The sequence below is a fragment of the Suricata suricatta genome, chromosome 7, assembly GCF_006229205.1.
Source record: "Suricata suricatta isolate VVHF042 chromosome 7, meerkat_22Aug2017_6uvM2_HiC, whole genome shotgun sequence".
In the NCBI taxonomy this organism is placed as follows: domain Eukaryota; kingdom Metazoa; phylum Chordata; class Mammalia; order Carnivora; family Herpestidae; genus Suricata; species Suricata suricatta.
The window spans coordinates 57167558-57187264 of NC_043706.1; positions in this window are offsets into that span (position 1 = coordinate 57167558).

The following is a 19707-nucleotide window of genomic DNA, read 5'->3' on the forward strand; positions in this document are numbered from 1 at the left end:
TCCTTATCCTACTTTGTCAATTGATACTACTATGTAGACTAATAAACAAAAAGTCATTAATTCTGAAAACTTTTCTACCTCAGAAGATCCAATTTAAAACCATTTGAAGTTAGACTTATAAAGTTATAAATATCCTTCACTAACTTCCTCTGAGACATTACTAAGACTGTGTTGAGATACTGTTCTCTGTTGTTACAGCAAATTTAATCAGTTTAGATTGATTTAGTCAGTAGTTTTGTTTTAATTTTATTTAGTTAGTATCACTGCATAATTGGCTTTAGAAGTAGTATTCAGTGGCTCATCACTTATATTCAATATCCAGTGCTCATCACAAGTGCCCTCCTTAATACCTATCACCTATTTAGCACATCTGCCACCTACTTCCGTCCATCAACCCTCAATTTGTTCTCTATTGTTAAGAGTCACTTGTGGTATGTTCCCCTCTTTCCTCATCCCCCAACCTTCCCATATGTTCATCTGTTTTGTTTCTTAAATTCCACAGATTAGTGAAATAATATGCTATTTGTTTTTCTCCAATTTACTTATTTTGCTTAACCTTCTACATTTTAGCTCCATCCATGTCATCCCAAATGGCAAGAGTTCATTCTTTTTGATGGCTGACTAATACACACACACACACACACACACACACACACACACACATACAAACGCATACACACATACATCTTTGCACCACATATTCTTCATCCATTGATTAGTTGATGGAGTTTTGGGCTTTCTCCATAGTTTGGCTATTGCTGATAATGCTGCTATAAACTTTGGAGCTCATCTACTCCTTTGAATTTGTATTTTTGTATCCTTTTGGTAGATACTTAATGGTGCAATTGCTGGTTTGTAGGGTAGTTCTATTTTCAGTTTTTTCCCTCAATGTTTGTTTATTTATTTTGAGAGAGTGTGTGAGCAGGGGGAGGGGCAGAGAGAGAGAACTTCAAAGCAAGATCTGAGCTGTCAGCTTAGAGCCCAACTCTGGGATTTATCTCATGAATCCTAAGAGCATGACCTGAGCCAAAATCAAAAGTTGGATGCTTAACTGACTGAGCCACACAGGTGCCCTGTTTTCAGATTTTTGAGGACCCTCCATAGTGTTCTCCAAAGTGGCTGCACCAGTTTGCATTCCCATCAATAGACTAAGAGGGTTCCCCTTTCTAAGCATCCTTGCCAACACGTGTTGTTTCTTGTGTTGTTAAATTTAGCCACATTCTGAGAAGTGTGAGGTGGTATTTCATTGTAGTTTTGATTTGTATTTCCCTGATGATGAGTGATGTGGAGTATCTTTTCATGTGTCTGTTAGCGCTTGGGATGTCTTCTTTGGAAAACTGTCTATTCATATCTTCTGCCCATTTCTTAACTGGGTTATTTGTTTTTTGGGTGTTCAGTTTTATAAGTTCTTTACAAATTTTAGATACTAACCCTTTATCAGATATGTCATTTGCAAATATTTTCTCCCATTCAGTATGCTGCCTTCTGGTTTTGTTGATTGCTTCCTTTGCTGTGCCCCAATAGTTCATTTTTGCTTTTGTTTCTCTTGCCTTCAGCAACGTGTCTATTAAGAAGTTGCTCCAGCTGAGGTCAAAGAAGTTGTTCCCTGTGTTCTTCTTTAGGAATTTGGTGGTTTCCTGCCTCACATTTAAATTCTTCATCCATTTTGAATTTATTTTTGTGTATAGTATGAGAAAGTGATCCAGTTTCATTCTTCTGCATGTCACTGTCCAATTTCCCAACACCATTTGTTGAAGAGACTGTCTTTCTTCCATTGAATATCCTTCCTACAATGTCAAAGATTAGTTGACCATATAGTTTTGGTTCCATTTCTGGGTTTTCTATTCTGTTCCACTGATCTGTGTGTCGGTTTTTCTGCCAGCACCCTATACTGTTGTGATGACTACAACTTAGTCAATAGTTTTTTTTGGTGGTCTATGGGGGAGACTATAATTGTCAGTTCCGAAGATCACATGAAGGACCTCCTAGTATTTTATTTCTGGCATGTTTTACTACCCTTCACTCATAAATAATGCCTCCTCTAAGGCTTTATATCCCATCCAAGGATAGCTCTGACCACAGTAGTAAATTAACCCCCTCATTTGGTGAGTTCTAATTTTTGTTTGTACAGGTAAGGATTTTCAAGGTATGGCCTGCAGGCTATATTTGTTCACTTATGTCTATGGCTTCTTCCCTGCTGCAACAGCAAAGCTGGATAGTTGGGTCTGAGGAAATTATGAAAATATTTGCCAACTACTATTTTAGATTTCATGTAAAGTGTCAGGGTGTTAATTAAGCCTTAAAAAGATGGACAGCATTTGAAGGATGAAATTGAATGGTAGCAACATGAGATGCAAAGGTGATTAAAAGAGCAGAAGTACAAAAAGTGTGCAAGATACTTTGGTGGTTCCAAAAAAAGGCATTGATTCAATCATGTGTTTTATGAGACAATGGTAGATGATATGGCTTAAAGTATAAGTTGGGGTAAATGACAGTGTTTTGAGTAACTAACTCATTTAGACATGGCCTTAGAAGTAAAATCATTAATTAAAACATTTGAGTAGGTGAATGGCATGGTAAAGAAACATGAATTTTAAATGAGATTCTTAGTCCATTGACTGGGTGGGGAACAGAACAATATTGGTTAGAAGACTGGAGAGGCAACTCAAAAGAGATAGGTAAGATGAGTGAGAGTGTTCATTAGATCAGTGGTATGATTGGGATGGAGAGCACAGAACTGAAATACCTTGTGGGGACACGGAGGGCAGGATTTTGTATTCAATATATGTGGCAAGAAAGGAAGAAGGATGAGTTAAAGGTGAACTGAAGTATTTCAACTTGAGTGACAGATTGAATGACTTGCCACCAAATGAGATGTTAATTTTAGGAAATTTAGTTTTAGGAGAAATGACAATACATTCTTTCTGAATATGTCATGCTTGGAGAGATTTATGGTGAGGAGAAAAGTATGGGATCTCTCAGTAGTTAGAAGGTGGTTGAGTAAAAAGCCTTGAGGAAGACTGATAGGGAAAGTTTAGAAAGTTTTGAGGGGACACAGAAGAGCAAAGATCTCAGGCAAGCCAAAGGAGTATTTCAAATCACAGTGAGTGATCAATGATGTCAAATGTGGCAGAGATGTCCCATAACATAAAGTCTGCCAAGATAATGAAGCATTCTAGTAAAGTATTAATCTAATGAGGCCCTTAGGTACAGTTTATAAAGAATTGGTGAGTGTTTTTCTAGAAAAAAAAATCATTGATTTATATTCATTACAATGCAGCACAAGGATAAGATGCTCTATTTATTGTAATAAATTGTCTCTAGAGCACATTGAACTTCCCAGTTAATTAAATAATGCCATAATTTATTTCTATTTATGTTTTATTATTTTTCCCTGGTGGAATCTAAAGCATCCTTAATATCCTGGGCCAGAATGTATAGTGCATTTTGGAGCTACATTAACTCTTTCCTCTTCATTCAATGCATTGAAGACAATAATATATTGGCATACTCATACAAATGTAGGCAAATTAGCTTCATTCATCTGTGTGATCAGGGACAGTTTCACATTAATTCTAGAAATGATCTCTTAATGTAGTCAATCCTCTTAATGTATAAATTACTTTCTATGAGAAGTGAATCATTTTTTAGTCAACACTAATGTTTGCAGATCATGATTAGTCACTGGCATAGGCCAAGTTTAGATAACAGCTACAAAAGCAATGTTGAGAAGGAAATTGTGGACCTTTAATTTATACAGACACAAAAACATATGTAAATGCACACATACACATAGCTAGATTTAATCAGAATATAAGATAACAGCCTCCTAATTTATCCTGTTCTTTTTCTGAACAAATTCATTGCTCATTAGCTGGTTGAATAGTAGATAAATTAATTTAACAAATATTCACTGATTGTGTACTATGAGCCAATACTAATATATATGGATATAGCAGGGGACATAGCATATACGTCCTTTCTTATCATGAGGCTTACAATTAGTGAGAGCTATAAATGACAAATAAAATAAGTGAATAAAAGTAGTTTAAGTGGTATGAAGAACCTAAAATGAAGGAATTTGATATGAAAGGATAGGGTAGTAGTATCTAACATAAATTGAATGATAACTTTTTTGGTTGCCCAGGCAACATCCATTCTTCTCTTACTCTGTCTCAACATAACTACAGTCATTATCTCCTAACACCATACAAAACCTGATTGCAAGGGAAGATGATTCCATTCACAGCTCTAGCATGAGTTTTACTTAACCATAGTCTATCAGAGCATGCATATCTTTGCTAACTGTTGCAATCTCAGGGTGACCACCTGCCCCAAATTTGTTCAGTCAGGTAGAAAGGAAGGACTTTATTTCATAGACGACTGAAAGATTGAAAGGCTCTTTGTCTTACAGGTAGTGATGTGAACAGTAAAACATTTCCTTGAAGCGATATTTTAACCACCAAGGAAACAAATCAGGATAAAGCTAGTTGATTAATGGTAGAGTAGAGAAAAAGACTGACAATAGATTTCTATTGATATCATTAAGCCACTCAATCAACCAATTCTGAAACCTATCTGTACCTGAAGATTTGCTTTTATGTAAATACATTTCTTTATTCTTTAGTCCAGTCTGATTTTAAGTGAATGTTACTTGCATCTAACACACATTAATACTAATACACCTAGCATACTAACTAATAGATATCCACTTTGAGGAAGATATATTTAATTTGAATAGTAAATTCAGAAAAGAGACAACCATGTAAACATCAGAAGATGGAACATTCCAAGTAATAGGATTAGTGCAAAAATATATGAAAGGAGTAAATCTAAAATGTTAGAGTACAACAGAAAGAATCCTAATGTGGATGCAGTTTATTAATTGAGGGGAACAGATTTTTGAAGATGTTATAGAAGTGGGGCAGATCATATAGAGCCTTGCAATCATAGTTCATCATATTTAAAAGTCATGAATATATACACAGTATTAGTTAAGTATTTTTATAACTTATATAAAACTCAAGGAAGAAGGATAATGCATCAAACATTTTGTGAGAGCTTGCTGTATTTTCTTTTTAAGTAAGGAAGTACTACATAAATAATTGTGGCCACTTTTGCCATTTAAAAAATTTAAAGCATTAAAGAAACAATAAGTTACTTGCAGAGCTAAAATAATATGAGATCCTGAGAGAAGAGAAAGAGTCCAGAGTATGTCAGTTTGATTTTTCACTGCAGATACAGATTCATAAATATGTGGTAGAAAATTGTAAGTAAGAGCTTTTTCAATTTATTACATATCTTTCTGAGAATAAGCTCTATAACACCTTATTTCTATAGGAAGTGAGTGAATGTTTTTTTTATCCTTTCTTTATTTACATCTCAATATCAAAACTCATATTATTGGTAATAATGATGCTATTAATTTTGACTGTCATTATTATTCATTAAATACCTCCTAAGAGCTGTCTTAATTCTTTTGCTCTCACAGAATTCCTATGAATAGATATTCTCATTTTACAAATGAGAAACTAAATCACAGAAAACTTAAGTAACTTACCTGATTCAACACAGGTAGTAAGTAGGAGAATAATAAAACCATGCTGCCTGACTCCAAGTCTATACTGATAACTAATATTTTGTTTCTAACTCTGCTAAAAATGTATAAATAACAATAAATGGAGGAGTTCCTTTACTTTAGATATCACAAAATATTACAAAATAATTTTGTATATAAAATTAATTAGAACTGTGAGCTTATGATATTACTTAAATTTATATAATACTACTATATATAATTCAACTATATAATTAATTTAAAAAATTAATTTTTATTTATTTTTGAGAGAGATAGACAGACAGACAGACAGAGTATGAGTGGGGGAGAGACAGAGAAATAGAAGGAGACACAGAATCTAAAGCAGACTCCAGGCTGGGTGCTATCAGTATAGCCTGATGTAGGACCTGAACTGGCGAACTACAAGATCATTATCTAAACCAAATTCAGATGTTCAACCGACTGAGCCACTCAGGTGCCCCAATGTATATTATATATGTGTGTGTGTGTGTGTGTGTGTGTGTGTGTGTGTGTGTGTATATATATATATATATATATATATATATATATATATATATATATATATATATATATATAGTTTTACTGTAGCCCAAATAATGCTGTGTGGTCTGGTCAGATCAACTCTGCTGCACGGATCTGTCATCCTCTTAGCCTAAGTGGGATCTTTTTATGGTGATAGCAGAGTAAACAGTACAAATATATACAGTTAAATTACACACACACACACACACACACACACACACACACTATAGGATAGAAATATATCCTGTATACTAGGTCTCAATGATAAATGAAGGTATAAACAGCAGACCTGAACTAGGCAAATCTGAGTCCTTCCCAGCCATTTGATATACTAAAACATGGAAGAATAATCCTTTATCGAATAGGATCTCCACAATCCAGAACTGCACATTTTTTTTTGTTTGCTAACACAACGAGAAAGGGTCCTATAGTAGGAGAAAATGATGTCAAAACAAAGGGATAAGCAGGTATTAGAGACAGGAAAAAAGAGAGTGCTAACCATGCTTTATAGTCTTTGGAGTCGGTTATTCTTAACACCATCATCTCCACTGTTTCATTTCTATGGTGTAAAAGCTTGATTAATGTTGCTAGAGACAGATTTTAAAATGTAAGCCTTGTTGGGATAAGACACTAAGAGGGACAAGATTCTGAAGTAGGAAAATGGATTCCTTGCTATGCACTAGCAAGTGTTCTGTTTTGGTTTTGTTTTTATTTTCCTAAGGAACTCAAAGCAGGGACTACATAGTCTTAACCTTTGCCCCATTTTTAAATAATATTTTATTAATGTTTTTAGCTCTTTATTTTATTTTTTTAAAGTTTTTTAAAAAATATTTTATTTATTTTTGATACAGAGAGAGACAGAGCATGAGAGTGGGCGGGGCAGAGAGAGAAGGAGACACAGGAGCAGGCTCCAGGCTCTGAGCTGTTAGCACAGAGCCTGACGCAGGCTCGACCTGACCCGAGCCAAAGTCGGAGGCTTAGACGACTGAGCCACCCAGGCGCCCCTTTAGCTCTTTAGAGTAAGAAGAATATTTATGTTTTATTTGTATGTACATTATATTTTTATATATAAGATAGAATTTTACTTTTAATAGTAGATAGTCATCCTAACATCATTTGTTAGTCTGTTCTCTTTGAAATGTCAACTTTGTTATATATTTAGTGTCATGTATCCTTGGGTCTGTTTATTTTTCAATGTTTGTATTTATTTACCACTTTGCCTTCCCTTCAATTGATACCGATAGTTTTAACTGCTATATATTTTAAATTGATATGTGTGTTTATACATTTGATATAAACATTCATACCCACTATGACCACTTTTCTTTTTCAGGATTTTTTAAATATTCTTAACATTTTGTCTTCAACTGAACTTTAGATTCAGCTTGCAATTTATTTAAAATGCATTTTGGGTTGAATTTATAAATATGAGGAAATAGATGCCTTATAAAATTGAATCTTCTCATCTAGATATGTTTTTTCTCTTCATTTCATCAGTTCCTTTTTTATTTACTTTGTTAGAGCTTTACAAATCTATTTATGTCATTAGTGCACATCATTTTTTAAAGAACTCATGTATGTTCAGAAGATTAGTAGAAAAGTGTCTGGTTATTGAACCTTGTTTCCTACTCTTTGTGAACTGAAGTAATGTACTACAGGAATGCAATAGACTTCAATTTGAGGAGGCCATCTTAAAGAAAAAAAATAGAGTTATACAGTTTTCTAATAAAGATTCTTTATGCCTCTGCTTAATGCTTCTAGACAGCTGACAAGTGGGCAGACCAGAAATAGTAATATTTGAGAAAGCCAGAGGGATGGAGGGAAACTATTCTTACAGACTTATTTTTAAATCTTCCTGTTGTGAATTTATCTCCCAATAAAGAAAATCCACTTAGACATATTTTGGGGGTCAGAAAGCACTGCTTCTCAAAGGAGTGTATTTTTTCATGATGGTCTAAGGTAGAGAGACCAAGGCAGACGCCTTTGATCTGAGGGCTGGATGGTTGGTTGGTAAGAAGGAAATTTTGAGTTTGCTGACTCAAATATCACTGCTTTAACAAATCCAATACTGACTATGAAGTAGTGGGTGTGCAGGTATTAGAAGAAGTAGAGAGGACATGAGTGCTGGTTGACCCCTTGAGCAGGATCCAGGCACAGGCTTCTCACCGCCTCCTTTTCCTTGGAATGTGCATTCCTCTTCCCTTGCCTGGTCACAGAAACTGTCCTAGGGATACAGCTTTGAGATAGAAAGGTGGTGTTGAGTCTATTTGGACAGTATAAGTGACTAAACCCAGCTAAGGCCTCTATATAAACTTTTAAGATCTGGTGGGCCAAGTATGGATATCTGCTCATCTTGTGGCTGCCCAAGACAAACCTAGTAAGTAAATTCCCTTGCTTATTAACCCTGATGCCTACCAATCTGCAGTGGTCTACCTCTTTCTCTGGTCTCTCCCTGCCTTTAGTATATGGGAAAGGTGTGTGTTGGGGAGGGGAGACTGGTTTCAGATTATACCCAGAAGCTCCTAAGGAAGTTGTAAACCAATAGGAGTTCTTCAAATTAAAAAGAGATAGATGGCCACCAGAGGTGTTCAGGGACTGGCACTGAGAAACCCTAATTCTGGCAAAAAGAACCCAATATTTCTCAACGTTTAAAGCATCCCGTAGGTGCTTGTATCTTGTCCAATAGGAAATAGGCATCTAAATACCATTTTCAAAATAAGAATCTGGTGTTCTATTTACAGTCATTTGGACATTGCATAAAAGAATACTGCAGCTAGTAAAAGCAGGGAAAACTGGAATCATCAGCATAGGTGTTTTTTCCACCTCCAGGAACATAATTGAAAAAATGAATGCACCGGTTACATCTCTGACTGTCATTGTCTGGAATATACTTCTTGTTAGTGACCACTGTGCATTGCTTCCCATTTCTCCATTTTTAGGTAGTATTTTTATTATAATTATGATTGCATTTGGTTGCTATGATAGTTTTCTTATTTATTGGATACTTTGTCATGGGAAGAAAACAAAAATCATGGACCACCCAAAAATAGAATGCTGAGAAAAAGTTTTACTGTTAAACAGAAAGTCGAGGTTAGGATATGTAAGCTGAGTGAAGAATGGAAAAGGAAGTATTTTTTTTTAAGTAGAAAATAACAATCCCTGTTTCATGTTTGGAAAGCAAAGTCTCTGAGTGATGCTGATTGATTGATAATATCTAGACCAAATGCTGAGCATTGGATAAGTTCTTACTTGATTGTGATTTTTCCAGAAAATGGGCTTTGTTGGTTACATGAAATAACCAATTCAGGTTTATGGAACTCTGCCTATCATTTTAGTAGAAGTCAGGTTTGTACTGTTGTCAGTAGATTAGGCAGCCATGTCAAGATTCATTGGATATAAAACAATGAAGGCAACACATCTAAATCATACTGAATAAAAGCCTCTTCATCTAGAGTTTCTCTACTCAGAGCTATACATATTAGGTATATCCTTTGGGGGAGAATAGGACATTATTTGAAGTTATATATGGAGCTATTATTTTATGTAGGATGTTGGTATTTTTTAGGGGGAAATGCATAAGAATCATATTTATTAAATTCAGTTCCAAAGAGACAACTAGAGAGTTATCGTGTGTGTGTGTGTGTGTGTGTGTGTGTGTTTGGGGGGGTGTTATTTCTTTGTTGTTTGCTTGCTTCTTTGTTCTTTTTATGAGTTTTATCCCTTAACCTCACTTTCACCTTTTCTTTCAGTAATAGCCCTTCCCTTGATCCTTACCATAAAGGAAGATAAATAACCTAGCCTGGGTTAATTGTATTTTTCTAACTCTCTGGGCACGAAGATTGGACTAAGATAAACCTGTGTCTGATGACACTCTGGGGTTTTATAGAGAATATACTCACTTATCAATAAATATTTTTGAGTATCAAGTATATGAAAGTGTTTTTGGTACACTAAGAATACTAATATATATATGTTATGAAAAAAATAAGGAAATAAGATTAGAGATTTTGAAGAAGAATAGAAAGTTATAAATTTAAAAGAAGTGTCTCTCTTATTGAGAAGATGAAATATGAGCAAAACCTTAAAGAGAAGGAAAGGCAAGGAAATGTTTGGATATTTGAATCTGGGTGAAGTGGATTACTCTTCCTTAGTATTTGATGTCAAGAACTGTGATAGGTCTGAGATTTTATTCTCTTTGTGAGCTAATGCAGTAGCATCCCATGATTCTGAAGACTGGTAGAAGATACTACTAGACTCTTGAGGCAGAGATAAAGGACAGACTATTACTCATAGCACTAGCAGTAGGCAGAGAATCATCATTTTAGTACCCTTTCTCAAATACCCAGTCCCTATTTGGTGACAGAAGAGGGCTAGATGACACGCATATACAAGTAGGTTGTGTGACAGGAGAGGAACCATGAGTTTAGGGAAATCAGTGATTTTATGTTGGTGATAAGCATACCTGATCTTTGTTCTGGAGGGAGATAGTATTTCTGTCTCCCAGGGCAGTTCACTATACAAATATCCTTGAAAAATTTGTCCAAAACAAAGAGTAGTTAGTACTTCACTTTATAAAACATACAGAAACAAATGGCCAGATTCTTACCTGGTGTCACATGACTTTAATATTTATATTATATATATATTTACAAATGTTTTTTAAGCATACGTTTTTAGGCTCTTTTTTAGTGTAGGCTTGTGACGTTTCTTTATTTCCCATGTAGGATCATTGGACATCTTTCTGTCATTCTAAAATTGTCCAATTGGATTATTATGTGAATTGTTACTAGTGTTAATTAAAACTTCCCTGATCCATATTTTATATTATACACCCTAACATTAGGCTTTTTAGGAAAATCTTGGGAACTCCACAGTGTCAGCTTTACCTATTGCATTTATTACATTTTAAGTGGCTTGAATCCCACAGAACTAGTAACTTCAGATTACAGTCAACTCTTTCTGGGTACATGAAGTTGAAATTGATAGTGTAATTTTAATAAATTGCATTTCTCATATATTTTCCAAATAGCCTCATTGATAAATATGTTTTATTTGTTTTGCATACTTTAAGACATTAATGAATACTTAAAATGTCAGATTGGCTGAGAGGTTTTCAGGTCATTTAAATACTGGTCTTCATAGAGAAGGTTCATGGACATCATTATCAGGCTATATGCTAAATACATATATTGCACCACCTTAGCCAAACTGCCTGGGTTAAAATCCCAATTGTGCAAATTACTAGCCTTATGGCCTAAGATAGTTTATTTAGCTTCTCTGTTTCTCCATTTCTGTGTATATGTAAAAGGGATAATTATATTACCTGCTTCTGATGGCTACTGTAAGGAATACATGATCTTGTTTTTTAAATATTTTTTATTTTTCTGTATATCAGTTAGAATAATGTTTGGCACATAGCAGTAATGTACTGTTTTACTTATAATTATCATATTTTGTCTCATTTCCTTGTGACTATATGCATGTATCTATAAGATGGTCGCCTGCAGTTATAATACAATTTACGGGTGTTGAAGGCTTTCTCTGGGCATAGCTAAGTAGTCCATATGGAAATCAAACATGTCATTCACTTTATTTCAACCAAGCTAAAACCAGATGAGCAAATTAGCTGGAAACTGAGTTGGCTGCAGTGGGTAAGTCATATAATAAAGGAATTGATTTGAAACTGCAGTCTCATCCATTCCTGAACTCAAAGTAAACACATGCATACTACTCTGGGTCACTCTTTTACATCAGGTATATCTATGTGGAATGATTAGTATTCTAGGGAGGCCTTTTCTGTGTAAGAACAGATTTATTTATGTTTCAAAGATAATAGGCCTATAATGGGAAGGGTAATGTAGATCTGTACTGAGGGCATAATGCTACGATTCTTGTGGCTTGTTAAGATCAGTGGGTGCACACAGAGACAATAGCACTAAGAAAATGATGAGATGATCATTATGTGTTTTAAACCACAGTTAATTACACAAATTACACATATTAAGTGAAAGAGAATTAACCACTCACTTTGTACGTGCCTATTTGTAACAATAGGTGGCCTGATAAATATAAGAAAACAAGAAATGAAAAGAATACCCATTCTTTCAAAAAAAATCACAAAAACCAGAACAATATTGTTTGGTTCATGCTACTATTAAGTGTACTCACTCTCTATGTTCACTGTGAAAATGAATAAAAACTGTAGGTGTCTGTAAAAAATAGCAAAATAAAAGTTAATATAATTAAGTTATATGCACATACACACACATTCTCTCTCCAAGTTTTCAAAGTCTCAGAAGTTAATACCGACTGTATCATTCTCCCACATTTATAAATGCTGTTAAAACATCTCTAGAATTAAGTTCTGGACTTTGCAATTTATGTAATAATATGGATCAAAGAGAACTATTGTAAAAAAATCAAAAGTTTCAAAATTTGAGTAAGAATTTATAGGGAGAAGAATATGAAGAATTTTTACTTCTTAGCCAGGGGAAGAGCAAGGAGGCTTAAATATATTTCAACTATGGAAACTATTATTTTCCACACATATTTTTTATACTTAGTGGACTGTGAGAATTTTTAAGATATTAAGTTAACTACTGTTTTGGATTACTACTTCCTTTTCTTTCCCTTACCTGGAACCAGTATGTAGAAATCTTCTGATAGTACATGTGTGTAATATAGGCAGTGTTATCACCAGTATTGTGGCACCTCAAAATTTCATGTTTTCTGTATCTTTGGAATCAGCAAACCTTGTCTCCTAGATTCCATGAGTATAAGATGCAGATTCAAAAAGCTAGGAATTTTAGACAAATGAGTGCCAGGATTTTAAAGAGGGTGAGCCTCCATTAATTAATTTACTCATATTTTAAGTCTAATTGTGTCTATATCTTGGGAATTATAGCATTTGCTATTTTCCCTGAATGGCCTGAAGCTGTGTTCCCTTTGGGTTGGACAAGGCTTTGTGCCTTCTCCACAGCTGTGCAACTCCTCTCTCCAAGTCTGTACCATTAAAGAAACTGTTATCATTTCAAAGCATGAATTTGGTCTCATTGGGACTCTACTCAAAAATCATTCAAAGTTTTCTCATTTAATTCAATGAAAAGGTGAAATTTCTAAATTGTCTATACAGACCTATATGTTCAGTCAGGCCCTATTACATTTCTGGACTCATCTACTAGTCACCCCAGCACTTGCTGTCTAGCCAGAGGTCTCCTCATTGGTACTAAAACAAGCCAGGTAACTTCCCAGGTCACCTTTGCACATGCTTTCTAAATACCTTCTCAGATTCATACAGCTCATTTCCTTTTTTCTTTAAGCTCCTAATCAATGTTCTCCATCAGTAAGACCTTTGCAGATCATCCTACATAAAATAGGAAGACATCACTTCTACATGTTCTATATTTTGACCCACTATACATTTCTCCATAGAGCTTATCATTATTTGAGTTATGTATTTACTTATTTTCTGTTACATGGTGCATGAATGCAGGGATTGTGTATGCTTTTAAAAAATTCTATCTATCTGTCATCTGTCTTTATCTATCTATCTATCTATCTATCTATCTATCTATCTATCATCTATCTATCTCTGTATACTTAACACATCAATGCTGGACACAGAGTATGTATTCAATATTTATATGTTAAATTAATGAAAAATGGAAGCATGAATGGATAATACTTTCACTATGTGTGTACTTGCCCCATTTCCCTTACTAAAGTTTAAGTTTTGAGAGGGCAGTTCTTTCTGTAGTTAGTTAAAAGATAATAACTGAATAAGCAGTGACTGATTAACATGTATTTGTTGACATTTAAATTTCTAAGAGAAAATGGTGGCAATTCATAAAAAAAACAATATGAAAGAAGAAATGGCTAAATTGTATTCTAAGATGTTCAGATGAGAATAGTTCTGGTCTTAATAAATTGATTGAAGACACATTAGGATTGTTGTAGGTCAATGTTTGCATCATAGTATAATCATTCAACAACTAACAGTTGCTTATTGAGTGTCTGTGTTATGTTGGACATTGTGCCAGGGCTTGAGGACATAATGGGAAGAAAGACACTCTCTCTTTTCTCCAAGAACTTGCAGTCAGCTGGGGATACCAGGTAACCAGGAAGTGAGTATAATCTGATAAGATATTGTATAGGATGACACTTTACTCAGTCATGGGGATACGAGGAATATTACTGAAGCACATAATACAACTTATCAGACAAGTTTAAGAATGAATAGTATGGCTTTAGTTAAGCATGGGCTTAGTTAAGTGCAAATTTATATATATATATATACACAAACATATATATATATATACAAACATATATATATATACATATGTGTGTGTGTATCTATATATATCACTTTACTAAGATGAAGTTTAAAATAAACCAATGTTAAGGGAGAATGCAGTGAAAAAACAACTGTTGGAAAATTGTAAAGCTAGAAAAGGAGTAATAGACTAAGCAGGCCAGATAAAGCTAAAAATTAAGACAGAAGTTGTGAGAAATTCTCAATCAGGCTAATTTGAACAAAGAAACCCTGAAAGACATAAATTATCTGTGAAAGTCATAGCACTGTTAAAGTGGAAAATAGGAGATCCAGTTAAAGGTCTATATATAAAGACCATTAGGCTTCCTTATTTTCTCCCCAGCCTCAAAAGTTTGGAAAGTTCCCCTCATTCAACCCAAAAGAACAAGATAAAATTGAGACTCAGGAATACTAGGCTTAGCCGAAAAAAGTATGGGTACTATACTAAGGAAAAGATGGATTGGGGTACATGGGTATCTCAGTTAGTCAAGCATCAAACTTTGGCTCAGTTCATGGTCTCATGGTTCTTGAGTTTGAGCCCTGTGTGGGGCTCTGTGCTGAGAGTCTCCCTCTCTCCCTGTCCCTTCCCCAGTGATGCTCTGTCTCTCTCTCTCTCTCAAAAATGAATACATATTTTTTTAAAAATTTAAAGAAGAGATGGATTAAGATGGAGCAAGATGGAGATGGTTTTGCTTTGTTTTGTTTTTAGTTTTCCTGTAGACACTATTGGTAGCTTTCCTTTATCCATTCAGCCTTGTCTACACACTAAAGGGTGCATACTGTAATAACTTGTGACTCAGCCTCAGGACATTTATTTTTGGTTTTCAAGTAAAGTCATCACATTCTCCAGGCAAATCATAGGTCCTAAGGTCAACGTCTTCAGAAACTACCATCAAATAGTGATGGATGGATAATTAATAATTCAGTGTTCTGGTCTGTTAACCTTGGTATTCCCACCCACCCAATGAACCAGATCTCAGTTTATTCAGTATTATGAGGTTCAATCATCAAATCTAGACTAGCTCTGTAGCTCTTTTTTTTTTTTTAATGTTTATTTATTTTTGAAACAGAACATGAGCAGGGAGGAGCAGAGAGAGAGGGGAACACAGAATCTGAGGCAGGCTTAAGGCTCTTAGCTGTCAGCACAGAACCTGATGAGGGGCTCAAACCCACAAACCATAAGAGCATGACCTGAGACAAAGCTGGATGCAGTGGCTTAACTGACTGAGCCACTCAGGTGCCCCAACTTTGTAGCTCTTTTTAACTACTAGGATGCAGTTTCATAAACTGAATTTTTTCTGAATTGAATATATTCTATTGAACTACCTGCATGATGTGCAGTAGGCAGTTGTACATACATATATTTAGGATTAGGGTTACAGAGTGTGATATGAATGTGCTGGAAATAATCAATTAAAAATTATCAAAATTTAAATGGTAACTGGGTACTAATTTAATATATCTCAGTAAAATACTAATGATTAATTTTGTATAGTAACATAACCTACATAGTACTTTCCCATATCAAATTTGGTTGTAAATTGCTGAATATAATGCACAGAATTTCATTAGAACTCCTTTAAGATCATGTAGTAGAATGTCAACAGATAACACTATTAAGCTATGGGTACTCCCTAAGCTAAATCTGAATTGTCTCAATAATCCTACTACTGTTGGTTTGCTGAATAAACAACACCATAGTAGTGCATGGAAAATATACAAATTAAAAACTCATAGGAGCATAAAACAAAATGGTAATTTCAACTATACTTGAAACACACCATGAAGACTGAAGACTGAAGCTTTTAATGCTATAGCAGTTTGATGATTTGGCTTAGGAGTGCTATTTCAGCTTGGAAGTGAACTACAACTACCTTCTTTTGGAAGACTGATTAAGGTTCATGTTATGCTACTTCCAACTACAAATTTTTCTGAAGGAAGCCTCTCCTGAGAATGAAGTCACCAATGGAAACAAAAATCCCTGAACTGCCACCTCCCATTCCTATCTTTCAAATCAGCAAATCTAGACACTTCTCTAGAGCAGGTCTAGCTAGCTCAAATCATTTCGGACACAGACTGATTCTGTAGATCATGACCCTAATTTTGTATAGTCACTTTGAGAAGAATGGACTCCCTGAATTTGACTGAGCAACTTCTTTTCATTGAACTACTTTGAAAACTACTTCTGTGTATAGCACATTTTCCACAATAGAAATTCAAGGATTTTTCTATCTCAATACTGTCAGCCCAAATGACTTCAAGCAGTTTCAGTTCTGCCATCTGTAAGAGATGAATTTGTTCAATCAAGTTAAATCACTGTACCAGCTAAGTCACTGCACCAGAAAACATTCTGGTTTTGTCTGACTGTTCTTATTCCAAGGTTAAATTCATGTCTAAAGTTTCACATTTTGCCCCAAACTATTCACTTATGTATTAGTAAAAATATATTTATAAAAAATAATTTATCTAATTTAAGAAGTCACATGGAATGAAAAATATGTTTGGGCTTCTGCTAAAAACATACTTTAAGATTCATTTTTAATAATAAAAGAAATAATTTGTCTCTGTTAGCTAGATTTTAACTTACATACTTTATATCTTTATATGTAGTGTAGTCTGCCTTCCTCATACATGTACACACACACACACACACACACACACACACACACACACACAGGCTCATCTGTAGAAGCCTGAAGTTCACCTTACCTTTAAAATTTAGAAGTTTTAAAATTTCCTGATCTTCTTTGCCCTATTCAGCTTACATCAAACCTTTTACACATCCATCTTTCTTCATCTTCATTTTCTTTTAATGCCTACAATTACCTTCACCTGTCTTGAACCCTAACCTAAAGGTAGGAATTCATTTCTTTCTTTGTTTTATCATTTTGCCAGAGGGGGAGAGGTGTATCCTAAAATTATTTATCAAAGAACTGGATAATACAGTAGGAAGACAATTTCAAAATTGTAAAACCAAATACTTAATGTAGCTGTAGGGAATACTCTTTGGCACCTCAGAGTATGTAGTGTACAAAAGCACCCATCTTCCTTTCTCAAGGCCCAATTTATGGTCTTAATTCTAACACTCTCATTTGCTTTCAGTCCTCTACACATGCTCTTCTGACAGCTATAATAAGTCTTCTTTCTTCTCCCTCCATTCTCTTGATTTATTCCTAAATAGGTTTCTGTTGTCAGTTTTGAAACTGCTTCTTTGGCTTAGAAACCCCAAACTGGTTAAATGTCAATAATATCTGATCTCATAGTATATTCCTTACAAAACTAAGAATAAGCAAGAGCCTTAGGGTTTTTTTTTATTCACCTTCACTTTTCTGATTTATTCTGCCATTTATTCTTATCATTTTTTTCATTATTTTTGAAAGATTGCATTTTTAATTAATTTATTTTCTTGTAAGTCTGCTATACATCCCTTGTGCAAACTTTGGAAAATTATTAAAAATAAAATAACTCAGTTGTGTCAAATTTTTAAACACAAAAATGACTTGTGTTCAGCATGCATAGGGGTAAATATAAAGTGGTGTGTCATTTTAAAATTACAAAATGCATTCCTGTGTATTACTTGATTTAGATTTCAGAACGTTCTAATGAGGGGACTAATGTAGGTAGTGTGATCTCAATTTATACACAGGGGTTTTGTGATTTGCATCAGCCATTACCTTGATTTCTAGGAATTTTTACTAATCTCTTTAAGTGTCCCTTGCATTCCCACTCATAACTGCTCATTCTAGAGTAACATGAGTTTGACTAGCCTGTAGATAAGGGTTTTATTCCAGTTTTACATACCAGGACATTATGATGTAGAGAAATTCAATTGTACAGCTAATGAAAGAGTCAATAATACAACTCTAGTTTTCACATTCAGATTCCTAAATTATTTACATTAATTGCTAAGTAACATAATAAATAGATAACATTTAGTATCCTGCCTGGAAGATAGCAAGCGTTCATTTACTATCAGCAATTATTATTACTTTGCTTATTTTAAAATGTAAAAAAGACTGTACTATTTTTGAAACTTTTCTTTAAGTTTGACATTCTATAAAAATAAAAAGTTATCCAAAACACCCCAGTTTTTGTAGATACCAATAAAAATATTTATAAACATAAAGATAAGTAAAACATGATGATGCCTGGATTTGCTTTAAAATACTCCAGCAAAATAACACAACAACAAGTAAAGGGGGTTGTATAAAACAACAAAAGGACAAAAGGTGCCTTGTGAATACATGTTGAGCTGGGTAATGATTACTTAGAAGTCCATTACTCTCTACTATGTATATGTTTGAACTTTAGCAAAATAAAAAGTTAAAATTAAATATACATGTATATGCTAGAATCGCCTATATTAATTATCAAGGTACAGAATAAAGATATATGAGCCAACATTAATAAAAAGGAAGAATGGGGTATTATAAAAGTATTTGCATGTAAATGCATCAAATATCTGTAATACAACTACCAAAAGCCAGGAAGATAAGTTCTCTCTGAGAGAAGAACTGAGCGGCTGGGGACCTGGCATGAGTGAGGGACTATTTATTGTGCCAAATAAAATATTAGGAACCATAGAAATGTGTTGCCTATTTAAAAAACATTAAAGATGAATAGTTTCTGATAAAATAAGTGTTGGAAATTCTTTGAAGTGCTCCCAAAAGTCTGTTGCTTAAGGTAATAGAGATATTAAATAGAAAACTTACGTACAAAGTCATTTATTGGACATAAGCAATTGTATCGTGAAAATATAAAAACAAAACACTTGCTAATTTATTCAATAGTATTTTGTTTGTTTGCTAGAATGTATTATAGATATAAGGTGATAATTGCTAACTCTGACCACATATGCCTCATAAACTAGTGGGACAAATATATTTAATAAAGGTAAAATCAAAATCATAATTATCAATATTAATATACACTAAAATTAGATTCTAAGAGAAAATTATAATAAAGGGAGAGAGCTTATGAAGATCTGAGGAAATTACATTTGGTTTCATAAAAATTAGGGAAAGAAAAAAGAAAAGAGTGTTAAATAACTAATTAAAGGGACAAATTTAGCATGGCAGATTAAAAACAATGCCGGATGTTGTAAATCATAGATTATCTATGTTTTCTTAAAATCAGAAGAAATGCCTAAAAGATTTTGGAAGCCAACTGATATTGACAGATACACATTAAAACTACGCTCCCAAGTGGTAAGTCAGGAAGTCCAGCCCTATTTAAGATGTATAAAAGGCAATAATCTAAGTGATATATTAGAATGCAGGGAGTGAGAAGAACTATA